This window comes from Triticum aestivum, chromosome 5B (genome assembly GCF_018294505.1).
Source record: "Triticum aestivum cultivar Chinese Spring chromosome 5B, IWGSC CS RefSeq v2.1, whole genome shotgun sequence".
Lineage (NCBI taxonomy): Eukaryota > Viridiplantae > Streptophyta > Magnoliopsida > Poales > Poaceae > Triticum > Triticum aestivum.
This window is the reverse complement of record NC_057807.1, coordinates 25019254-25040352: the sequence shown is the minus strand read 5'-3', so window position 1 is coordinate 25040352 and position 21099 is coordinate 25019254. Positions and strand designations below refer to the sequence as shown.

The 21099-nt window shown below is 43.5% G+C and overlaps 1 long non-coding RNA gene and 1 pseudogene across 1 annotated transcript; one reads left to right on the top strand and one right to left on the bottom strand.

Annotated features, from left to right (window-relative positions):
* The first annotated feature begins 711 nt into the window (after positions 1-711).
* LOC123114585 (uncharacterized) lies at positions 712-14659 on the top strand (annotated as a pseudogene).
* Positions 14660-17871: 3212 nt separating this feature from the next.
* Positions 17872-20282, bottom strand: LOC123115516 (uncharacterized). Its single transcript, XR_006456646.1, has 3 exons — positions 20016-20282; positions 18932-19378; positions 17872-18588 (listed from the first exon to the last, which is right to left on the bottom strand). It is a non-coding gene; the product is annotated as an uncharacterized lncRNA (long non-coding RNA).
* Between the last annotated feature and the right edge of the window lie 817 nt (positions 20283-21099).

Sequence of the window (21099 nt, the reverse complement as noted above, 5' to 3'; positions counted from 1 at the left end):
TACATATGCTCTCTTTCTTCCGACGCGTTCGTCTATTCGTTGTCCATTTTGCTGACCCAAACGGACAAACTCAGACAAAGATTTATATCTCCCGTTGGAGTTGGCCTAATTGCTTCTCATCCCTTGTTTCACCTACGTGACCTACCCTGCTCCTCTCCTCATCCCCTTCCACTCGCCGTGCGCCCGATCTCCTCGTCCCGGGCGTTCGGTCGTCACATAGCGAGAGATCCCCAAATCTTGTGAACCCTATTTTTCCGCCCACACCATCCAATCTAGGGTCCGCCCTGTCGCTGCGCCTCGTCCCCCGACTTGGATATGGTGCCCCCCTCCCGGGGCGTCCGGAACTTTCGCTACGGGATGCCCCATCTGGACCGCGTTTCACGGTGCGCTCTCTTCAGAACCCTGCAATGCATGCTGCCGGTTTAACACACAGAGAGCATGTGCGTTCACGGCTGAGCTCCTTAATTAAATCGAAAATAAGTAAATTAACCATGCTGCTGGAGATCTCTTGGCTCTGGATTGAGACTGACATGGATTACTGACCGGGTTGCTCTTTCGGTGCAGATCTGCTTATATATCCATGGTCGTCATGGCAAGAAACATTGCAGTAAAAGGCGAGAATACATGGGGCAAGCCGAATTGGCTCTGCTGCCTCCTTTGTTGCAGTAACTATTTCTGCACCAATGGCGGCAATATGCCATCACCGAAGCCATGGATAGAGCAGAGATGAAGGGGCGAACCTCTTATGGTGTATATACAGCCCACATCCTTAACAACACCACCCATCGGGACGGTTCTATATACAAGAGACACTCTGGTTTTCTAGGTTTATGGCCACTTACCCGACGTGATGAGAGTAAGTCATCCTAATCTCTTCCCTATCATAATCTATAACGTGGTTTGGTTGATCGATTAAAAATGCATTATTCTCTACATTGTTATAGAGAATATATGAATTAGCAAAAAAGTATTTACAGGTTGAATGCTTTATATAAAATTTCTAGATATTAATTTGTTTATATATCATGCATGGTTAAGGTCTTAACACTAGTTCTTTTTAACAAATCAACACTTTTTTGTTGCATAAATATGTGTCAGTTTTACTCATAAACCAACAAGCTCTGACTCATGAAGCTGAAAGACATTATGCTTATTTTTATCATTTTCCCTAAATTAACACAAATATGTGTTGTCAAATCATAATTATAATTCTACTTCTCGTGAAAATAATTGTCTAATTCATTATTTGTTGAAATAAAATATTCGTAATTTTTTCATGAAGCACAACTCGAGCCAATGATGTCCTCGCAGCCCATGAATTGCTCCCCGAATCGGGAAAAATGTGATATACATTATGCAACTCATATGATGCAGATTTTCTCATTAAAATTGGCTAAAACTAGTACCAATGTCGGCTTGGTACAGCTTTATGGATATATAGCAGTGCGGGATGATCATGATTCATTGCTTAATTATGTTGTCGATCGTAGCAGAGATGATCCCATCATTGTTGATCAGGTGCACATCTTTACATATATGCAATTATATTCAGTATTGGATTCATTTAATAATAAAGCTCGGTGTCTTATGCATAAAGCTAACTGATTGAGATATAAATATTTGTATGTCATACTATAACCATGTAATTAGTGTTTAAGAGTCAAAGACTAGTGAGTCATAAGTTTTGTTGTTGACTTGATATCTTGACTCGACTGGTTGGCACATCAAGCGACTAATGGACTAGTTGCTGATTAACCTCGACTAGTCTTGCCCTTTAAGTGGATTGGTTCAAAATTAGCCCACGGGTTTCTTTTAAAAAATAGGCCATTGCCAGGTTGAATAAAAGTAGGCCTAAGTTCAAGTTCATTCGTTGAACGGTAGTCTCTTCGATGGACCCACACACATTCCCATCTCAAGTCGTCTCGTAGGTGTTGCTAACCTCATCCTTATGCTGACTGTTTTGTTGATCCCTCTACCTATGAGTATGATTAAGGCTGCACCAAGCAACGTTTCTACTCTTTTTCACCGACCAACATTACCGCTTACCGCATCGGCTGCATCCCCTGCCACCTAGTCGGCAGACAACATGGCACATGTGCGACCACATCCGCTTGTTCGCACCGAACGCGTCGTGCTTGCAGATCCTCAGCACGCCCCTACTACATTGCCAGCATGGCATGGCATGGCATGCCATCTTAGTGTCTTACACACTTTTCATCCATATCTGTCCCAAAAAAATGTAGAGCCTGTGTTAGTGCTCTCTCTTGTTATAGGACTAGTGATTGGACCCGCCATTGCGGGCTGCTAGAAGAAAATTATGCGCACCTCACCTTCATCTCGAAAAAAATTATCACATTACGTGGACATTACAGGCATCTCAAAATGAAAAAGAAAAAGCCTAGAGAAACTTTTCTCGAAAAGAAAAGAAAAAAAGTCTCACTGCCATTTCAAAAAGAAAAAAAATCTAAAAAATAATAAAAAAACATTCTCACGGTGACCAACCAGCATGTGCCATGTGGTGTAGCTGGTTGGCCACTATTCTACCACACCTTAATGGGTTTAATTGTCCTACGGTCTCTGTAGCTATAACTCATCAACTTCTCGAGAACACTAAGGTTCGGTCCCATTGGGCAGCCAAGGAAGATCAAGAGGATTTTACTTGCTGTTTTTTTTCTTTTTTTCGAAAAGGAGGTATACCCCCGGCCTCTGCATCTCTTGATGCACACATCCATTTATTAAAAAGTATCTCAAAGGTTCCAAGCGGAGGTCTCAATAATAAACAAAGGTTGTACTAAGCAAAGAAAAGCCACAAGCGGCCAAAAATAAAAATCACAACCGGCGCCAGAAAGACTAGGAGACTAAACGTCTATCCTATTATTGGACCGCCATCCAAACCGGTTGTAAGTATCCCGTGCAACCATCTCCCATCGGCTGCACCCAATATCCATACGCTCCCTGTGGTCCGCGCGACTGAGTAATGACCACGTACGGATCCAAGTAGACGCTCGGAAGATGACCTGCAAAAAGTTGGTAATGGTTTGTCTGTTAAATGCAACGTCATTGCGACAATTCCATAGAGACCAAAGTAATGCACATGCTCCCACTCGGATATGTGCCGCGGACTTTGGCTCCACTCGAGCCAACCAGTTATCAAACAAATGTGGTATCGTGAGAGGTGGAGTTATGTTGAATGTAACATGGATAGTTCTCCAAAGCAGTTTAGCAAGTGGACATTTGATAAATAGATGTTCTATTGTTTCATCCTGATCACAAAAGCAACATCTTTTACTTCCTTCCCACTTACGCTTAACTAAATTATCTTTAGTAAGAATGACACCCTTATGCATAAACCACATAAAAACTTTTATCTTCAAGGGCACCTTAACTTTCCAAATATGAACCGTCCTCGGGATAGTCCCGGTATTAATCAAATCCGTGTACATGGATTTAACCGAGAAGACACCTGAGCTGGAAAGCTTCCATTGCAAAGTGTCTGGTACATCCGAAAGGTTAACCTCCATTAACCTATGCACAAGATGTATCCACCTCGTCCAACGGTCGCCAATAACAGATCGTCTAAACTGTATGTTAAGTGGAATAGTACCCAACACTGTAGCAACGGAAACCTCTTTCCGTTGCGCAATGTTGTACAGGGATGGATACTGTAAGGCCAGCGGTGAATCTCCTAACCAAGTATCCTCCCAAAATCGAGTATCCCGTCCATTCCCGATGAACCCTCATTTCCGTTACCTTTACCTAACGTAGACATGATTGACATTCGTGCTGCTTATGGATTATAATTTATTTGAGTGATCTATTAGTGAGTTATAGGTATCTAAAGTAAAATCAACCGGCATAATTCTGGAAGCTTACTTCATGTAAGGCAATTACTTAGTACAATAATTTATTTTCTTTCCTTCAATGCATATGAGGGTTCATACCATGAATTATCCAAACACACTAAATTTGTTGGCACATAAACTAAATACCCTTCTCTCTTGTTGTCATAAGTGAAACAGTATTCTTCACTTTTATAGGGCCTCTTTAATAGAAAGGATTTCCAATAGATTTTTGAAGGATTCTAGTCCGAGCGAAAATTCTTCCTACCTCAGGGTTGCAAATTATAGGATTTTTTCTCTCTCTTAGGATTCATTTGCACTATAATTCATTAAAAATCTATCCACTCCAACATTTTAGGAAAAAAAATTATGCTTTTCTTGTCCACAATCAAACATTCTTTCAGTCCTCTTATACTCAAGATGGCACAACACTGTAATTTGTGCTTTGGTGTTACCACGTTTTGGGAATCCTGCAATCAAACAGGTCAAACATTTGAGGTGGTTGTACTTTGATGATCTCATTTGCATCATTGTATGGATTCATTTATGCAAATGCATGTTATATAATGATGGGGTTGACCTTGCATATATTAGGCAAGTTTGTGGTTAATTATCTTGGCATGATTTAGTTGTGTTATATATGCAACTGGATTATATTTGTTGACAAAATATCCCAAATTGTTTTGTTTTCGAGGGTTTAGATTTTATGCTATCATTTATCTTAGATCTATTGTTTGGCTAGAAAGAAAAGTGATATTTCTTACTTTACATGAGGAGCTACTAAATAATAATGGTTTTGCAGGGTTCTTTTATTGGGATGACTGGCCCTAAGCGATACATCGCAATGCTAACCCCTGTTCTAGTTGAGTTTGACACGAGGATCAAGAAAGGAGATCAATAAGAGGATGATCTACAACTAATTGATGGTGCAATAGAGTATGGCAATCTATGCCCATCTGAATACCCATTCACAGATCGTATTAATGGCGATTGTGGCACGGTTGACATCACTTTAGCCCTCGTTCGTTGGGCATTTGAGGCCACAATAGATGTTGCCGTATCAAAAGTGCAGAGTAGATTCGATTTATCTCTCAGTTCGTTTGTTTTTATTATGGATGGGTTGCATGAGATTCAACTCTTTCGTGGCAGTATTGGTGAGTCGTGTGGCTTAAGAAGAAGACATGTGATCGCTGTAAAGGAGGATACTTGGATGCATTTGAAGTTCAAGGTAGGTCAGAGAAGTTGTAAAAATGATGGTGATCTTGATCGCCATTGTTCCTTCAAAGCAAAAAAAAACACGGGTATGATTGTGAACAAATCATGCTTGAGCTTGCCTCTATCTCAGTGAAGGTGACTTGGTCGAATGTGCGAACTGCTCTGAATTATAAGTCAACAACCGTCCAGTAATTACATCAAGGAATTAACAAGGAAAGAAAATACACAACGACCAATGTGCAAATGTAAAGCACTCTTTCATATTTGAACTTAGTTATGTTATTTGATCTTGCACTGGATTTAACTCTACAAGGCACTAGACAAATGCACACTTACTTTTTTTTTGTCGATGTCACGTTATTTGATCTGGCACTGTATGTATGTCTATTTGCTACTAGTCCCTCCGTTTCTAAATATAAGTCTTTTTAGAGATTTCAATATAAACTACATACGAATGTAAGTAGATATATTTTAGAGTGTAGATTCACTCACTTTGCTTCGTATGTAGTCCCTATTGGAATCTCTAAAAATGCTTATATTTAGGAATGGAGGGAGTAGTTACTAATTTTGTGCTGGAATGTCTGTGTCTTCTCTGTTTCTATGAGAAGCATATTTTCTGCAAATACTCTGAGAATGCCTGATCATATCTCCTTTGGAAGTTGTATTGATTTCATTGTTGTACGACATGCACTCTTTTTTTGACAAGTTTGACAGATTTGCTGCAACAAATACTAGAAAAGTGGGATTCATTGTACGAAGTAGATAGGAGGCGCTGCTTGAGAGATATTGTATGAAAGAAAATCTGGAGACCTCAGAAAAAGAAGAAAGAAATGCAACCAAGATGGTCTAGTCGTGTATCATTCCAACCAAGCTTTTAGTTCCATTCATACATGCGACAAAATCCGAAATTCAGAGGTTCGGTGAAGACCTAATCATCATTCCAACCAAGCTTTTAGTTCCATTCATACATGCGACAAAACCCGAAATCCAGAGGTTCGGTGAAGATCTAATCATCATCTTATCAATGAAGATGGGCCATGAGTATGAATCTTTAGGTCCTCTTTGATTCGGCGGGAATAAGAAAAACATGGGATTAGAGTGGAATGTCGTCTTAAATCCTACAGGATTGTACGAGTGTTGGATTGTGCATAGAAAAAACGCAGGATTCTTTCAAAGAGGTTTGAGTGGATGAGATGCTTCCTATGAAATCTAGTGCAAATGAATCATATGAAAAAATTCCTATGGTTTACAATTCTACGAATCAAACAATCAAGATAGGAAAAATTCCTAAAAGTTAGAATTCTCCAAAATTCTTTTGAGAATTCTTTGATTCAAAGAAGCCCTTAATGTAGCCAAAAAACGGTGGATTGGTCGTCAAAAGCATGATGCATGTTAATACATTGTTGGTAGATTCAATCTGCAGCCTGGAGCCAGGCAAACACAAAAGGAACTGCTGCTACGGTACATCAGACGCATGGAGCACACGCCACCCGAGGTCCGCCGCATCGTCTGTTACTGAGGATTGGATTTTGACACTGGAAGAGCTGAAACGCTAGCTTGCCCAGACAAACAGGTGCCACGACGATGTGTCCGCAGATGAAAGTCCGCCGTCCTACAAGTACACATGGCTATGTAGCATAATTTATGGTAAGCATCCACCGTGCAGTATTTGAAGCACATTGTCTCCTCGTCAAATGGATCAATTTTGCTAATCTGAGGTCAGCTCTTGTTTGTATTTTTAGTTCTCCCTTTGTCTCAAAACAAATGTCGCTGATTTAGTGCAAAATTGGTACATTTTTTGACTGTGAACTTTTCAAATTCATAAACATTTTTTATATCCATGTAAAAAAAACAGCAATTGTTGGTATTTTTTTTAACGAGCAATGAATGAGCAAGGCCTTTCCAAGATAATCTGAAGGGAATTGTTGCTGGGCAGGCCTTCACATCATGCACAGTGTGAGCTTTGCTCTTAGGCTGGGCGAGCCATGGCCACCTTTTGCCTTAACGTAGCTCCGCCTCTGCATGCCAACTAGATGTGAATCCTGTTAGAGTTATAATATAAGTCATGTACCCCTTTGTATTTATCCCGTTGTATAAGGAGTTTCCTGTATATGTTCCACACCTGTACATGTATATATATCGGCCTATGGCCTCATGGGAATACAAGTTGCTTATTCCTACCATGGTATTAGAGCTAGGTCAATTTTTTACACGCCGCAACTCGTGTGATTGATCCTCCCGTGGCGCCGCGGCTGCTTCTCTCTCCGCCGCCGGTTCCCCACGTCTGCTCCAGCTGCTGGTTCCCACGACCGCTCCACTCTTTCCTCGATCGAAGACTGTCGACACGAAACCAGTCTCCTCTCTGCTCGACGCGAAGCCGCCGGGAATCGACGCTGCCCGCCCGCTCGCTTCTTGCCCGACTTCTACTCGAGCTCGGGTCGAAGCCCCCGCCTATTCCGCTCGTATCAAAGCCCGCTCGGATCGGCCTGCCCCTTTATCTCCCAACTGGATCGGCCTGCCCCGCCCTGTCTTCCACTCGAGGCGCCTGAACCGCGAGTACTGCCCCAGATCGAATCCTCCCACCTGGATCGCGAGTTCAGCCCCAGACCGAAGTATCCTCCCGCCCGGATCTCTGCTGCCAGCCGTCGTTCTTGCGGATCTCTGTTGCCAGCCGCCCCATGATCCTGACGCTTCCCGATCCCGTCCAGTTCCCGATTGGACGTTGTGGTCTCATCCCTGGTGCTCGTCTCGGATTCTGCTGCTTTCGGATCTCTGTTAAAAAAATGTCTGCTGCACCGGGTTATGTTGCTGTCCCTCGTTGTCCGGTGATCTTCGATGGTACTAACTACACCGAGTTCACTGGCTTCATGTGCATTCACATGCGTGGCATTCGTCTCTGGGGTGTTCTTTCTGGCGAGGTCTGCTATCCGCCACGTCCGGTTCCTCCGGTTGCCCCTACTCTGCCGACTCCACTGGTTCTTACTACGGATGCTAATCAGGCCGCCAAGGATGCGGCTAAGCTTGCGGATGAGGCTGTTGATCGTGCTTATGATGAGAGGGTTTTTGGCTTATGAGGAGGCTCTTCAGACGTATCATGGTGCTCTGTCTGTTTACACCCAGTGGCTTGATGATGATGCTCGTGCTGCAACTGTTCTCACTCTAGTGTTCTGCCTCAGTTTGCATCTGAGTTTCTTGGTCTTCCTACTGTCTTTGAGATGTGGACCTGTCTTCGTCAGCGCTATGAGCCCTCTGGTGATGCCCTATACCTTTCTGTGGTCCGTCAGGAGCATGCTCTTCAGCAGGGTGCGTGACTCTACTGTTGATGACTTCTATGCACAGAGTTCTACTATCTGGCGCCAGCTTGATTCTCTCTGCAGTGCTGGTTGTCGTACTTGCCCCTGTTGCCAGGCTGTCCAGGCCAATTTGGAGTTTTGTCATGTCTACGAGTTCCTGTCTCGGCTCCGTAAGGAGTTTGAGCCTCGGCGTGCTCTGTTGTTTGCTCGTGGCCGTATTTCTCTCATGGAGGCACTTTCTGAGATTCGTGCTAAGGAGACTCGCTTACGTGGTGCTGGTTTGCTGGAGGTTCCCTCTGTGCTCGCTACTCGGGCTTCTTCCATGCCACCTGCTGCACCGACCCCTTCTCGCTCGAGTGCTCCACCGCTCTTGCCCACTCCTTCTGGAGGCTCAGGTCGCCCCCGTCCACATTGCGACTACTGCAACAATGATGGTCATATTGAGTCTCAGTGCTACATGAAGAGGAAGCACCTGTGCAAGGCGCGATCACCATCTTCAGGGACTTCGTCATCTACCTCGACAGCTTCAGCCATTGCTTTGACTGAACAGGATATTCTATGACTTAAGCGTCTGCTCGCGGCTTCAGGTTCTTCTTCGATGGGTACTATTGGTTCTGTGACTGATGCTTCCCGCACTGAGCAACCACCCTCTACACAGTCAGGTACATCCCCATGGGTTCTGGACTCTGGAGCTTCTTTTCATATGTCTTCTCATTCTTCCACTTTGTCCTCTCTTCGATCGTTGGATTCTCCTATTCATGTCCTCACTGCTGATGGTACTCCACTTTCTGTCGTTAGTAGAGGCAATCTTACCACTCCTTATTCTGTTCCTAATGTTGCTCATGCTCCTCGACTTACCATGAATCTGTTTTCTGCTGGTCAACTTACTGATTCTGGTTGTCATGTCATCCTTGATGTTGACTCTTGTTCTGTTCAGGACCGTCGCACGCACACTCTGGTTGGGGCTGGCCCTCGCCGCCGTGATTCTCAGGGTCTTTGGGAGTTGGACTGGCTTCATGTTCCTTCCGCTGCCACCACTATCGCCAGTTCCTCTGCTTCAGTCGCCTCCGTTACTGGTTCTTTCAAGCAGTGGTATCATCGACTTGGTCATCTGTGTGGTTCTCAGTTGTCGTCTTTAGTTCATCGATGTCTTCTGGGGTCTGTCTCAGGAGATGTCTCTTTAGAGTGTCAGGGTTGTTGTCTTGGCAAGCAGATTCAGTTACCATATTCACATAGTGAGTCAGTGTCTAAGCGTCCTTTCGATTTAGTCCATTCTGATGTATGGGGTCCGGCTCCTTTCGCTTCGAAAGGTGGTCATAAATACTACATTATTTTCATAAATAATTTCTCTCGTTATAGATGGCTTTATTTCATGACTTCTCGTTATAAGTGTTGTCTATTTATAAGTGTTTTGCTGCCATGGTTCATACTCAGTTCTCTTCCCCCATTCATGTTTTTCGTGCTGACTCTGCTGGCGAGTATATCTCTAAGATGTTGCGTGGTGTTCTTGCTGAGCAAGGGACTCTCTCTCAATTCTCTTGTCCTGGTGCTCATGCTCAGAATGGTGTGGCTAAGCGAAAGCATCGTCATCTTCTTGAGACGGCTCGTGCATTGATGATTGCTGCCTCTCTCCCGCCTCATTTTTGGGCTGAGGCTGTCTCCACCTCCACCTATCTTATCAATCTACAACCTTCCGATGCTCTACAGAGTGGTGTTCGCTTTGAGCGTCTTTTTGATCGTTCTCCCGATTATTCGATGCTTCACTTGTTTGGTTGTGTTTGCTATGTTCTTCTTGCCCCTCGCGAACGCAACAAACTGACCGCTCAGTCTGTTGAGTGTGTCTTCTTAGGCTACAGTGATGAGCATAAGGGCCATCGCTGTTGGGATCCTATCGGTCGTCGGATGCGTATCTCTCGAGATGTGACTTTTGATGAGTCTCGTCCCTTCTACCCACGCCCATCTTCCTCGACCTTTTCTGTGGAGGATATCTCTTTCCTCACTTTTCCTGACTCACCTATCACCCTCGTCGAGCCTGTGCCTATTCGTTCCACTCCCTCTGCTTCTCCACCTCTAGTCGATTTGCAACCACCATCTTCCTCGGTCTCCTCGCCTAGCATGTCACCGGATTCTACACCTTCATCTCCGGTGACTTCTTCGTCGCCACCCCCGATTCTACCTTGGTGATTCCTCCTTCTATTGTTCCATCTTTCCCTCAGCATTACACTCGTCGTTCATGACTTGTGGATGCCTCTGTGGATGTGTCGTCATCTTCCTCTCAGCCTACTTATGGCTTGCGTTCTCATCCTCGTCCGCCTGTTGATCGCTTTGGATTTCACACCGCTGGTGTTGCTGTTCTTGAGCCGACTTCTTATCATCAGGCTGTTGTTCATCCTGAATGGCAGTTTGCGATGGTAGAGGAGATTGCTACTCTTGAACGCACTGGTACCTGGGATCTTGTTTCTCTTCCTCCCGGAGTCCGTCCCATCACTTGTAAGTGGGTCTACAAGGTTAAGACTCGCTCACTACAAGAAATCTGTTAATTCATGACGGATTTCTCATGACGTTCTCATATACCGTCATAGAAACCGTCATGGATCTACAATATGCGAATGGGCCTCGAGACGATTACACCATTGTGATGGACATCGATGTACTGTCACGAAAATCATCATGGATCAACTAGCTGGGTCTAACTTTTTTTTCTCTATACACCATTTGGACCGTCACGGGTGGCTCCTGCTGTGTATGCCATTTTGTTTGGCCTACATGTCAGTCGAATGCAACAGAGAGAAGTGTAAAAGAACAGAGCGCGCGCGAGAAGGGCAATTTTAAGTCGCCAGCGCGGGGAGTGAAAAATTTCAAGCCAGCCCATTTAACTGCAGAGTCCAGACCAGCCTAACCCTAATTACCCTTCTCCCGTCCCCTTCCATACCATCCATCAGTCGCCGCCGCCACTCCACCTTCCCTCCTCGCATCTCTTCATGTCGCCGCTGGCGGCGCTGGCGCTGAACCACCCTGCGCCAGACCCCTCCCATCTATCCCGCACCGGATCCCTCCCCATCTACCCCACTCCGTGACTTTTTCCATTCAGATCGCGCCCTCGAGCTGCGGCGACCCAGTCCTGCCTCTCGAGCTGAGGTGGCCGCGGTCGCGGTAGGACCGACTGCCGGGTTTGGAACCCCTCGAGGTCGCCGGCGGCGCGCACGGATCCAGATCCACCCGGCGGCGAGCCAACATGAGTGAGGAATCACCCCCCTGCCCACATCCAGATCCATCGGGTTTGAGTTCTTACAGGGCTTCTTATTTGGTTTGCGGGATCTGCAGGTCAGTCTCGTGGTAATGGTCAGCGGCAACGCGGAGCTAAACACCGACGTGCCCTTCACGCTGGACGACGGCATCAACAGCATCAATTTCATCAGATGGTGAGTGCAGCTCGTCAAATGGCTTTCTTTTCCTTGAGTTCCAGATGTATTTTAGGGGTACAGTTTTAGGCTTTTGTTTGGATTCCATTGTTGGATGTTCGCTATGGGATTTGTCCACTACTGCAACTTGAAACTTCACTAGATTGAAATATTGGTTGTTAGTACGACAGTGCAAGAAATCTAATAATGGGAATTAAAACTGCAGGTTCTTAACCATCTCTAATTAATTCAGAAATTATGTACACTGCAATTGTTACTTTGCATTTCACTTCCTATTATGGATGGGAGTACATCTTCCATCTTGCTGTACTTATTGTTTCCACTAGCGCTGTCGTATACTTTCCATGGCGCAGCTCCACTGGGAGCTGTCACCTCCGGCCTCCAGTCAGTTTTAGTCATGCCACTAGCACCGCCGTATGCTTTCCACATCGCTGCTCCACCGGGAGCTTCACCTCTGGCCTCCTGTTTGAGAAGATGCAATTTTGGTAGTTGCAGCAACGCCATGGTCAACGGTGGTCCAGGATAATGCAGTGCAGCACTGCTTTCTCACATTCACCCACTATGCAATATGTGCAACCTGCACCCTTCCACGGATAATCTTTAGGATACTAACTCACTGACACTTCTATTTTGGTAATCTCATCATGATATATAGCTTTTGTTTGATGCTCTTTTTGAACTATGCCATAAGCCTCTACAAAGACGAATTGATTGTCTTTTGATAGATCTTCTGCTCCATGGTTGTTTACGGTGCAAGCTCAAGCACTCATATAGCTGTTTTTTCCTTCATTGTCTTCATAACAATCATTCTTAATTGGTTATGTCAGTTTTAGTTCCATGCTTACAACTGTATTAGCTGGTCCAAAGTTTTCTTCCTACAGTTTTTTATTTTGTCTCAGTATACTCAGTACCACACAAGAGTTGACTGAAAGTTCTCTACTAGCCAAGTTCTTTCTTTTGTCTCGGTATCCTCAATACCACACAAGAGTAGTTGACTGAGTTCTCTACTATGTCCATGATGTTTCTGTACTTGGAGCACATATTATTATAATAATGCAATCTCTGTGATGATATAATCAAGTAAGAGAGATGCACTGTAAGTGTATGTGGTAATCTACTACTCTCCATGTACTTCCTGAAATTGTACTGAAATATTTCCTTATGTCCCAAAGTTTCATTTGATTCTAGATTTATGTTAAGTAAAAAAAACATTTGGAAATGATTCTGATTTGTATGTATACATTCAAATTTAAGGTGCTAAATTGTTCTTCTCTGGGGAATTGCTACAAAATCTATACCGAAATAATTTCAAGTCCAGGACTGGAGATGATCTTCTTTTGTTCCAGTTCTTATGTATATATGTAACAGTTTATCTGTAGTAGGCTGATATGTTCAAACCAATTTTCTAGCCTATTGATACTTTAAGGATAACGGCATCATGCCGGTGCAAGGTAAGCACCGTGTCTCTTCCTCCAATTATCCCATCCATAGCATATCACTATGGCATATGTCTAATGAAACCACACGGAAAAAAAACCATGGACTCAGCTTGGAGGTGCTTCATGTGCCATTTTGTTAAGTAGGACGTCATGATTTAGAATAGTATCCGACCAGGTGAGCTCATAGTGTTTTGCATTTATTAAATAGTCCATGCATTGTTGACATTAATGAGGTATATCTGTTCATTGGGAGAGCGCTTACTTAGTGCATGATGCATCTCTGTCCTTTTTCTAAGGATTATTTCTTCCAAACATTCCAATCTTTACATGTTCAAGGCTCCGATCTCATCTAATATTGTTATGCCGTTGGTCCTCAAATATTTTATCATGCAAGTTTTGTGGCTACAACTAAACTAAATGTCGGTGAAGATATGTTATTGTTACCCATCAAGTACTAACTAGCCTTCTGTTTCACCATGTCCTGTAACTATTGTTGAATTAATTTGTTGAGAAATTCCCATTATTTCTTGCAAAGAATCATGATTATTGATCATATGAAAAAGTAGAATAGCAGCTAGTTTGATGCAATTTATATGTTTCTGTAGTAAGTTTTATTTCAGAAAGGAGGTGCGTGTTGGTACTCTTTAATTGCATCTATTCTATCTGTTACTGCTCGCTGTTAAAGTTGCAAGCCAGGTAAAAATTAGCTTTACACAACTACTTTTCGTACGTTTGAAGATTATTGTTACTCAAAGTACTGCTAGATTGTAGTTACTATGTAGATATCGCTCAGAATTATTTTTTTCTTAATTGATCACATTGTACTACGTATTTCTGGTACCTATATTTATATTAGTTTTGTACCTGGTTTTGTGAAGTGACGTGCAACCTATCACACCCATGTGTTCTATTTTTTATCGGCCGGGTTTCCCCATGTGTTCGTGAAAGGGCGAAACAACTATTTTGAGATTCATTTGCAATAAAACAAGCTATGTGTTTAAGTGTTTTAAATAGTAAACCTTGATAGCTTATTATTGAATCTTAGTATTTGTCAATCATGCAGTTTGTTTATATACAACTATTTTGTAAAAATAAAGTTCACTAATATTTGTTCAAATAACTAGCCCGGTCAGGTGCATGGGTTGATGAAATAGTTGTTTTGAGGTGCACAGATTGATGACTAACTAGTTTTTTTAACATGACCTTGAACTTTCTATGTTTGGATGATAAAATTTCACATTTATAGAACATTCTTTCTAAATTGTATATAGCCTGCTTTTTTATATTCTGTTGCCCACGTTTTTATGGTACCCTAATATGGTAGTGGTGTCCCTCCGATGATAGCTTGGAAAATAAACTAATATTATTACTCTAGATTCATATGGGAGTTTGCTGTTATAACTTATTATAATTTTGTACGTTTTTGGATTCTATGCAGGTTTGGCGGTTAGTCCGTGTTACTTGAGATTGAAGTTTTTTAGCAGGAATTACTTGGGTCCGTAGCACTTCCTGGAGAAGTGGTGGTGATGCAGACTAAAATCAGCTAGTAGGACATTTTTTCATGGAAGCCATGTTACTCAAAAAATATATGCTCATAGCGCTTTCTAGATATGCTTGTGTTTTGATATTTGTAACCAAAATAGATTGTTGGAACTTTGTATTGTCATGTGAATAAATGTTATTTTTGAATGAATATAATTTGGGTGTCTTGTTGTAAATTGTGTCGCATCAAGAAAACAGGCTGGACTATAAAAGGGGCTAACGTGTTGGACTAAAAAAATTGGTAGGCTAATGGGTAGGACGAAAATAAATAGCTAATGGGTTGAACTGGACAGAAATTATTGGGCCAAAACCCTAATTGGGCTGGTTACTGCATGGGCCACGTTGGCCTCCACGTCAGATCCACATAGATGCCATGTCAGGTTTGCGTTGCTACCAGGTCATATAAAACGGTGACGGATTGTTCCGTCATGGCCTAGTTTGGGCTGGGCAGGCCTGGGGCAGATCCATGACGGCCGAGAACCGTCATGGAAGATGCAATGTCAAATTATGACGCGATATACATGACGGATTTCAAATCTGTCAAGGATGGGTACGCATGACAGTTTTTGGCTGATCCGTGACGGACAAGTACCGTCATGTATTAACAAGTTTCTTGTAGTGGCTCCGATGGTTCTCTTGAGCGTCACAAAGCTCGTCTTGTGGCTAGTGGTTTTCAGCAGGAGCATGGTCGTGATTATGACGAGACTTTTGCTCCTGTGGCCCATATGACCACTATTCGTACACTTCTTGCTGTTGCCTCTGCACGCCACTGGTCTATATCTCAGCTTGATGTTAAGAATGCCTTTTTAATGGTGAGCTGCGTGAGGAGGTGTACATGCAGCCACCACCTGGGTATTTTGTTCCTGATGGCATGGTATGTCGTCTTCGTTGCTCTCTCTATGGCCTTAAGCAAGCCCCCCGCGCCTGGTTTGAGCGTTTTGCCTCTATGGTCGCTGCCGCTGGTTTTTCAGCAAGTGCTCATGATCCAGCATTGTTTATTCACCTTTCTCCTCGTGGTCGGACTCTTCTTCTTCTCTATGTTGATGACATGATCATCACTGGGGATGACCCCGAGTATATTGCCTTTGTAAAGGCCCGTCTTAGTGAGCAGTTTCTTATGTCTGATCTTGGACCTCTTCGCTACTTTCTTGGAATTGAAGTCTCTTCTACCTCTGATGGCTTTTTTATATCCCAGAAAAAGTATATCCAGGATCTTCTTGCTCGTGCTGCTCTTACTAATGAGCGCATTGTTGAGACTCCTATGGAGCTTAATCTTCACCTCTGTGCTACTGATGGTGATCCTCTCCCTGACCCGACGCGTTATCGTCATCTTGTTGGCAGTCTTGTCTATCTAGTTGTCACTCATCCGGACATCTCTTATCCGATTCATATTCTGAGTCAGTTCGTCTCTGCTCCCACATCAGTTCACTATAGTCATCTCCTTCGTGTTCTCTGATATCCTCGGGGCACAATCTCTCACCGTCTATTATTTCCTCGCTCCAGTTCTTTACAACTTCAGGCCTATTCGGATGCTACGTGGGCTAGTGATCCTTCCGATCACCGTTCACTTTCTGCTTACTGTGTTTTTCTTGGTGGTTCTCTCATTGCCTGGAAGACGAAGAAACATATTGCAGTTTCCCGTTCGAGTGCCGAGGCTGAGTTGCGAGCAATGGCTCTTTTGACGACAGAGGTGACTTGGTTACGATGGTTACTTCAGGATTTTGGTGTTTCTGTCACTACATCGACTCTACTCTTATCTGACAGTACAGGTGCTATTGGCATTGCGCGCGATCCTGTGAAGCATGAGCTCACCAAGCATATTGGTGTTGATGCTTTCTATGTGCACGCTGGTGTGCATGATCAGGTTATTGCTCTTCAGTATGTGCCTTCCGAGTTACAGTTGGCGGATTTCCTGACGAATGCCCAGACTAGAGCACAACATGGCTTTTATCTCTCCAAACTCAGTATTGTTCACCCACCATGAGTTTGAGGGGGGGGTGTTAGAGTTATAATATAAGTCATGTACCCCTTTGTTCATCCCGTTGTATAAGGGGTTTCCTGCATATGTTCCACACCTGTACATGTATATATATCGGCCTATGACCTCATGGGAATATAAGTTGCTTATTCCTAACAAATCCATCACCAATAGCTACAGCAGAACTAGTTGTTCAATCATTGTGTTCATCAGAAGTAGCTACTCTAGCATGCTACAAATCCTACACAATCCATAGTATTCATCATTATCATACTACTCAATATACACAGATCTAGCACAAATAGATACCACTACATCAAAATCTAGCATCGGCTCAAAGATCAATGCATGAATGAACCGTACCACATGCTTGCAGTTGCACATCTAACCCTACGACCACATCCTCTCGGATCTAGCTTGAACGAACATAGAGAAAGAGGTCATTGAACTCACAGAGGCCATGGTTGCAGCTCGGGGTGACGCGGGAAGGGTCAGAGAAGTTGAGGACATGAGTCGCCGCCATCGTCGACCGCCGGCCAGTGAAGGAGCTCCACTTACCTCGTCGTCGTTGCCGATGCACACCGGCGGGAAAGATCGAAAGGGGGGGAGAAGGGTGGCGGGCTTTTGGCGGTGAGAGGATGGGGGCTAAATAGAGCGACCGAATCGGCGGGAGGTGAGCCGAAATCCTCCCGCCAATTTTTTGAAGACGCGCACGAGCTTGCGCCATCTCCCTGCCTTGCACGAGCCTCGCTTTGGAAAAACTACTGACCTGGGCATAGGTCGCGGGCTGGGCTGGGAGTGCTTTAAAGTTAATGCCATGCAGGCCGAACAGTATATACAGGCCAACCAAACAGGCCGATTCAATCCCGCGCGGGCCTAATTGGCCCAAATGCGGGTAACCAAACGCGTCCATAGTACATCTTCAAGTACGTCCTCTTGATCAGGTCCTATATTTGTTTTTTAGGATACCATATTGGTCATTTGACTCTTTTACCTGTGACCTCATGTAGTAAAATTAAACAATACATTAATTGTTTTAGTACCTATTTTACGATGAGCGTCTTGAATAAAAACAAAATAGCACTTCTACTACATAATCTTAATAAATGATACAAATCTAAACTCACACAACTCTAATAGAGTTGAATAATAAATACTCCACTGTAAACAAATATAAGACGTTTTAGATCAGCATACACATTTTTTTGTGGAGCCATTTATTTGTTTTCTATGGCAACACACGTACTTTCAACTTTGCAACCAAAGTTCGAATATGAAACAATTGATTTACTTTTGCAAGTTCGACCAAGTTACCTTCACTGAGATAGAGGCAAGCTCAAGCATGATTTGCTGATAGTCGTACCCATGTTTTTTCGCTTTGAAGGAACAATGGTGATCAAGATCATTTTTACAACTATTTTGTCCTACTTTGAACTTCAAATGCATCAAAGTATTCTCCTTTACAGCAACCACATGTCTTCTCAAGCCACACGACTCACCAATACTGCCACGAAAGAGTTGGATCTCATGTAAACCATCCATAAGGGGAACACACGAACTGAGAGATAAATCAAATCCACACTGCACTTTTGATATGACAACATCTATTGTGGCCTCAAATGCCCAACGAACGAGGGCTAAAGTGATGTCAACCGCGCCACAATCGCCATTAATCCGATCCGTGAATGGCTACTCAGGTGTGACTAGATCGTTGTACTCCATTGCACCATCAATTAGTTGTAGATCATCTTCTTGCTTTCCTTTCTTAATCCTCATGTCAAACTCAACTAGAACAGGGGCTACCATTGTGATTCCTCGCTTAGGGCCGGTCATCTCCAAAATAGATGACCTAACTATGTACTAATTTTGTACTAAAGTTAGTACAAAGTTGAGTGATCAAATTTGGAATGGAGGGAGTATGATATATCGACAAATTTATATATCCAAATAAAGCATGATACTTTTTGCTAATTCATAAATTCTTTATAACAATCCAGATATTTATTGCCTTTTTTTAAAATACAATAATGCATTTTAAATCAATCAACCAAACCATATACTCCCTCCGTTCCAAAATAGATGACCCAACTTTGTGCTAACTTTAGTATAAAGTTGGGTCATCTATTTTGGAACGGAGGGAGTAGCTGTTAAGCATCCTAAAAATAAAATGAAACACGGTATAGAAGAGATCAAGATAACTTACTCTCATCACGTTGAGTAAGACGCCATAGCTTTAGAAAACCATAGTTTATCTTGTATATAGAACCATCCCGATGGGTGGTTTTCTTAAGGATGTTGGCTTCAAATACAGGATAAGAGGCATGCCCAACAAGGAATTGCTTCGTTCGCCCCTTCATCTCTGATCTGTTCATCCCCTTGGTGATGGCAAATTGTTTGCCTTTGGTGGCATAGATGGAGGTGCAGAAATAATTACTGGCACAAGGGAGGACGCGGAGCCAATTTGGCCTGCCCCAGTTATTCACTCCTTTTACTGCAATGTTGCTTGCCAGGACAAAGGATGCATAAGCAGATCGGTCAACAAAGAGCAATCTTAGAACCCAGTCATTATTCCGTGTTAGTCTCATTCCAGATCCAAAAATCTCCAGCAGCATGGTTCTGACGAGAATAATCTACAGAAGGCCAAAACACACTGTAAAAAACGGTACAGATTATGGCATGAGTGGAGCATCCCGGCTTATTCAACATTTTTAGCCCAATAAATCTAGAATTTCTACTCAATACTTGACGGTCCAAATAGATAAAACATGACAAAAACTACAAATGACAATACCAAAATGTCAGAATTGTCCTGCACATTCACACATACAACTGAAAACAAAATCTCTAAATCTTCTATTTAAGCTCGGGTCTAAAGTATGGCACATCGCGATATACTGGACACATACACATGATACGGAATGTCAAAAAGACAAGAACCACCGCCGGCTGCCTGAAGCCCTGAACCTCACCTGAATCGAAGGTGACAAGCCTGCAGCCGCCCCATCCTGGCTTATTGAACATTGCCCAATAAATCTAGAATTTCTACTTAATGTTTGACGGTCCAAATAGACGAAACATGACGGAAACTACAATGGACAATACCAAGATACCAAAAAGTAGCAACCAGAAAAAATAATCTCTTGATCTCCTATTTTGAAAATTACCACAAGAGTATTTAATCACAGCACTAAAGTATGGCACATCGCGATATGCTGGACACATACACATGATACGGAATGTCAAAAAGACAAGAACCACCGCCGGCTGCCTGAAGCCCTGAACCTCACCTGAATCGGGGGTGACAAGCCTGCAGCGCGGCGGCTGCCGCCGGGACAGGGCCGCCGGGGCAGGTGCGAGGCCGGATTGCAGGAGCAGGCCGGGGGACGGCGCGACGCGGGCTGCGGCAGGAGAGCGGCAGAGGTGCGTGACAATGGAGCGGGATCAGCAGGTAGCGGTGCCGGCGCACAAGACGGCGGCAGCCTATCAACGCGGCGGCGGAGGCGCGTGCATCGTGGCTCTGGCTAGCTGCCCCGATTGCGCGTGCGGTCTGCCTTTGCCTTGGGCCTTGTTGTGCCACTGGCTGTCAGCAAGAAGGGCCCATTAAAAATAGTGCTGAATTGTCTTCAAGGCCTAATGGATCCTGTAGCACACAGCTGGGCCGGCCCATTAACGTAGAGCAACAACTATGCAAGGGCTGCCCTTTATCTCAAAAAAGAAAAATGCAAGGGCTACCTACCCCTACCCCTTGCACGGCTCCCGCAAGAGTCACTTTTTTCCTCACAAAAGTCACTTTCTTGACATACGAGCGCGGGAAGTGGTGCGCTCATATGATTTTTTTTCTAAACGCATTTTTCGGTTTTAGAAGTTTTTTTTTCTCTTTTTGGTTTTTGTTTGGTTTTCTCTACTTCCAAAGCAAAAAAAAATCATTTTGTTTCTTGCGAATCACAGCTATGCTTCTCAGAAAAAGTTGTGCTTCCACGAGAAGCACATATTTGATTTCAAGATAAATACAATTGTGTTTCTCGAAAAGGAAAAAAAAATATGCTTTCCAGAAACATATTTGCTTCAATGGAAGCACAACTCTGCTTCTCGAAAAGGGATTTGTGCTTCCACAAGAAGCACAATTTTTTTGTCATGGAAGTATAATTTTATGATGCCATTAACAAGTTAAGCAAACTTAACTCAGCTTAAGTGATTGGTTATTGAGATAAGTAGGTGATCAACTCAAGCTGACATTGATATTAAACCATTAGGATCCTGAGATCTCAGCTGCCGGATCAGTTTTGAAAGGGTGTTTCTCTCATGGGAGAAGGCGAGTAGAATGGTTGTGTCGTGATAGTGATAGTATACATCCAGGGTTAACAATGCCAG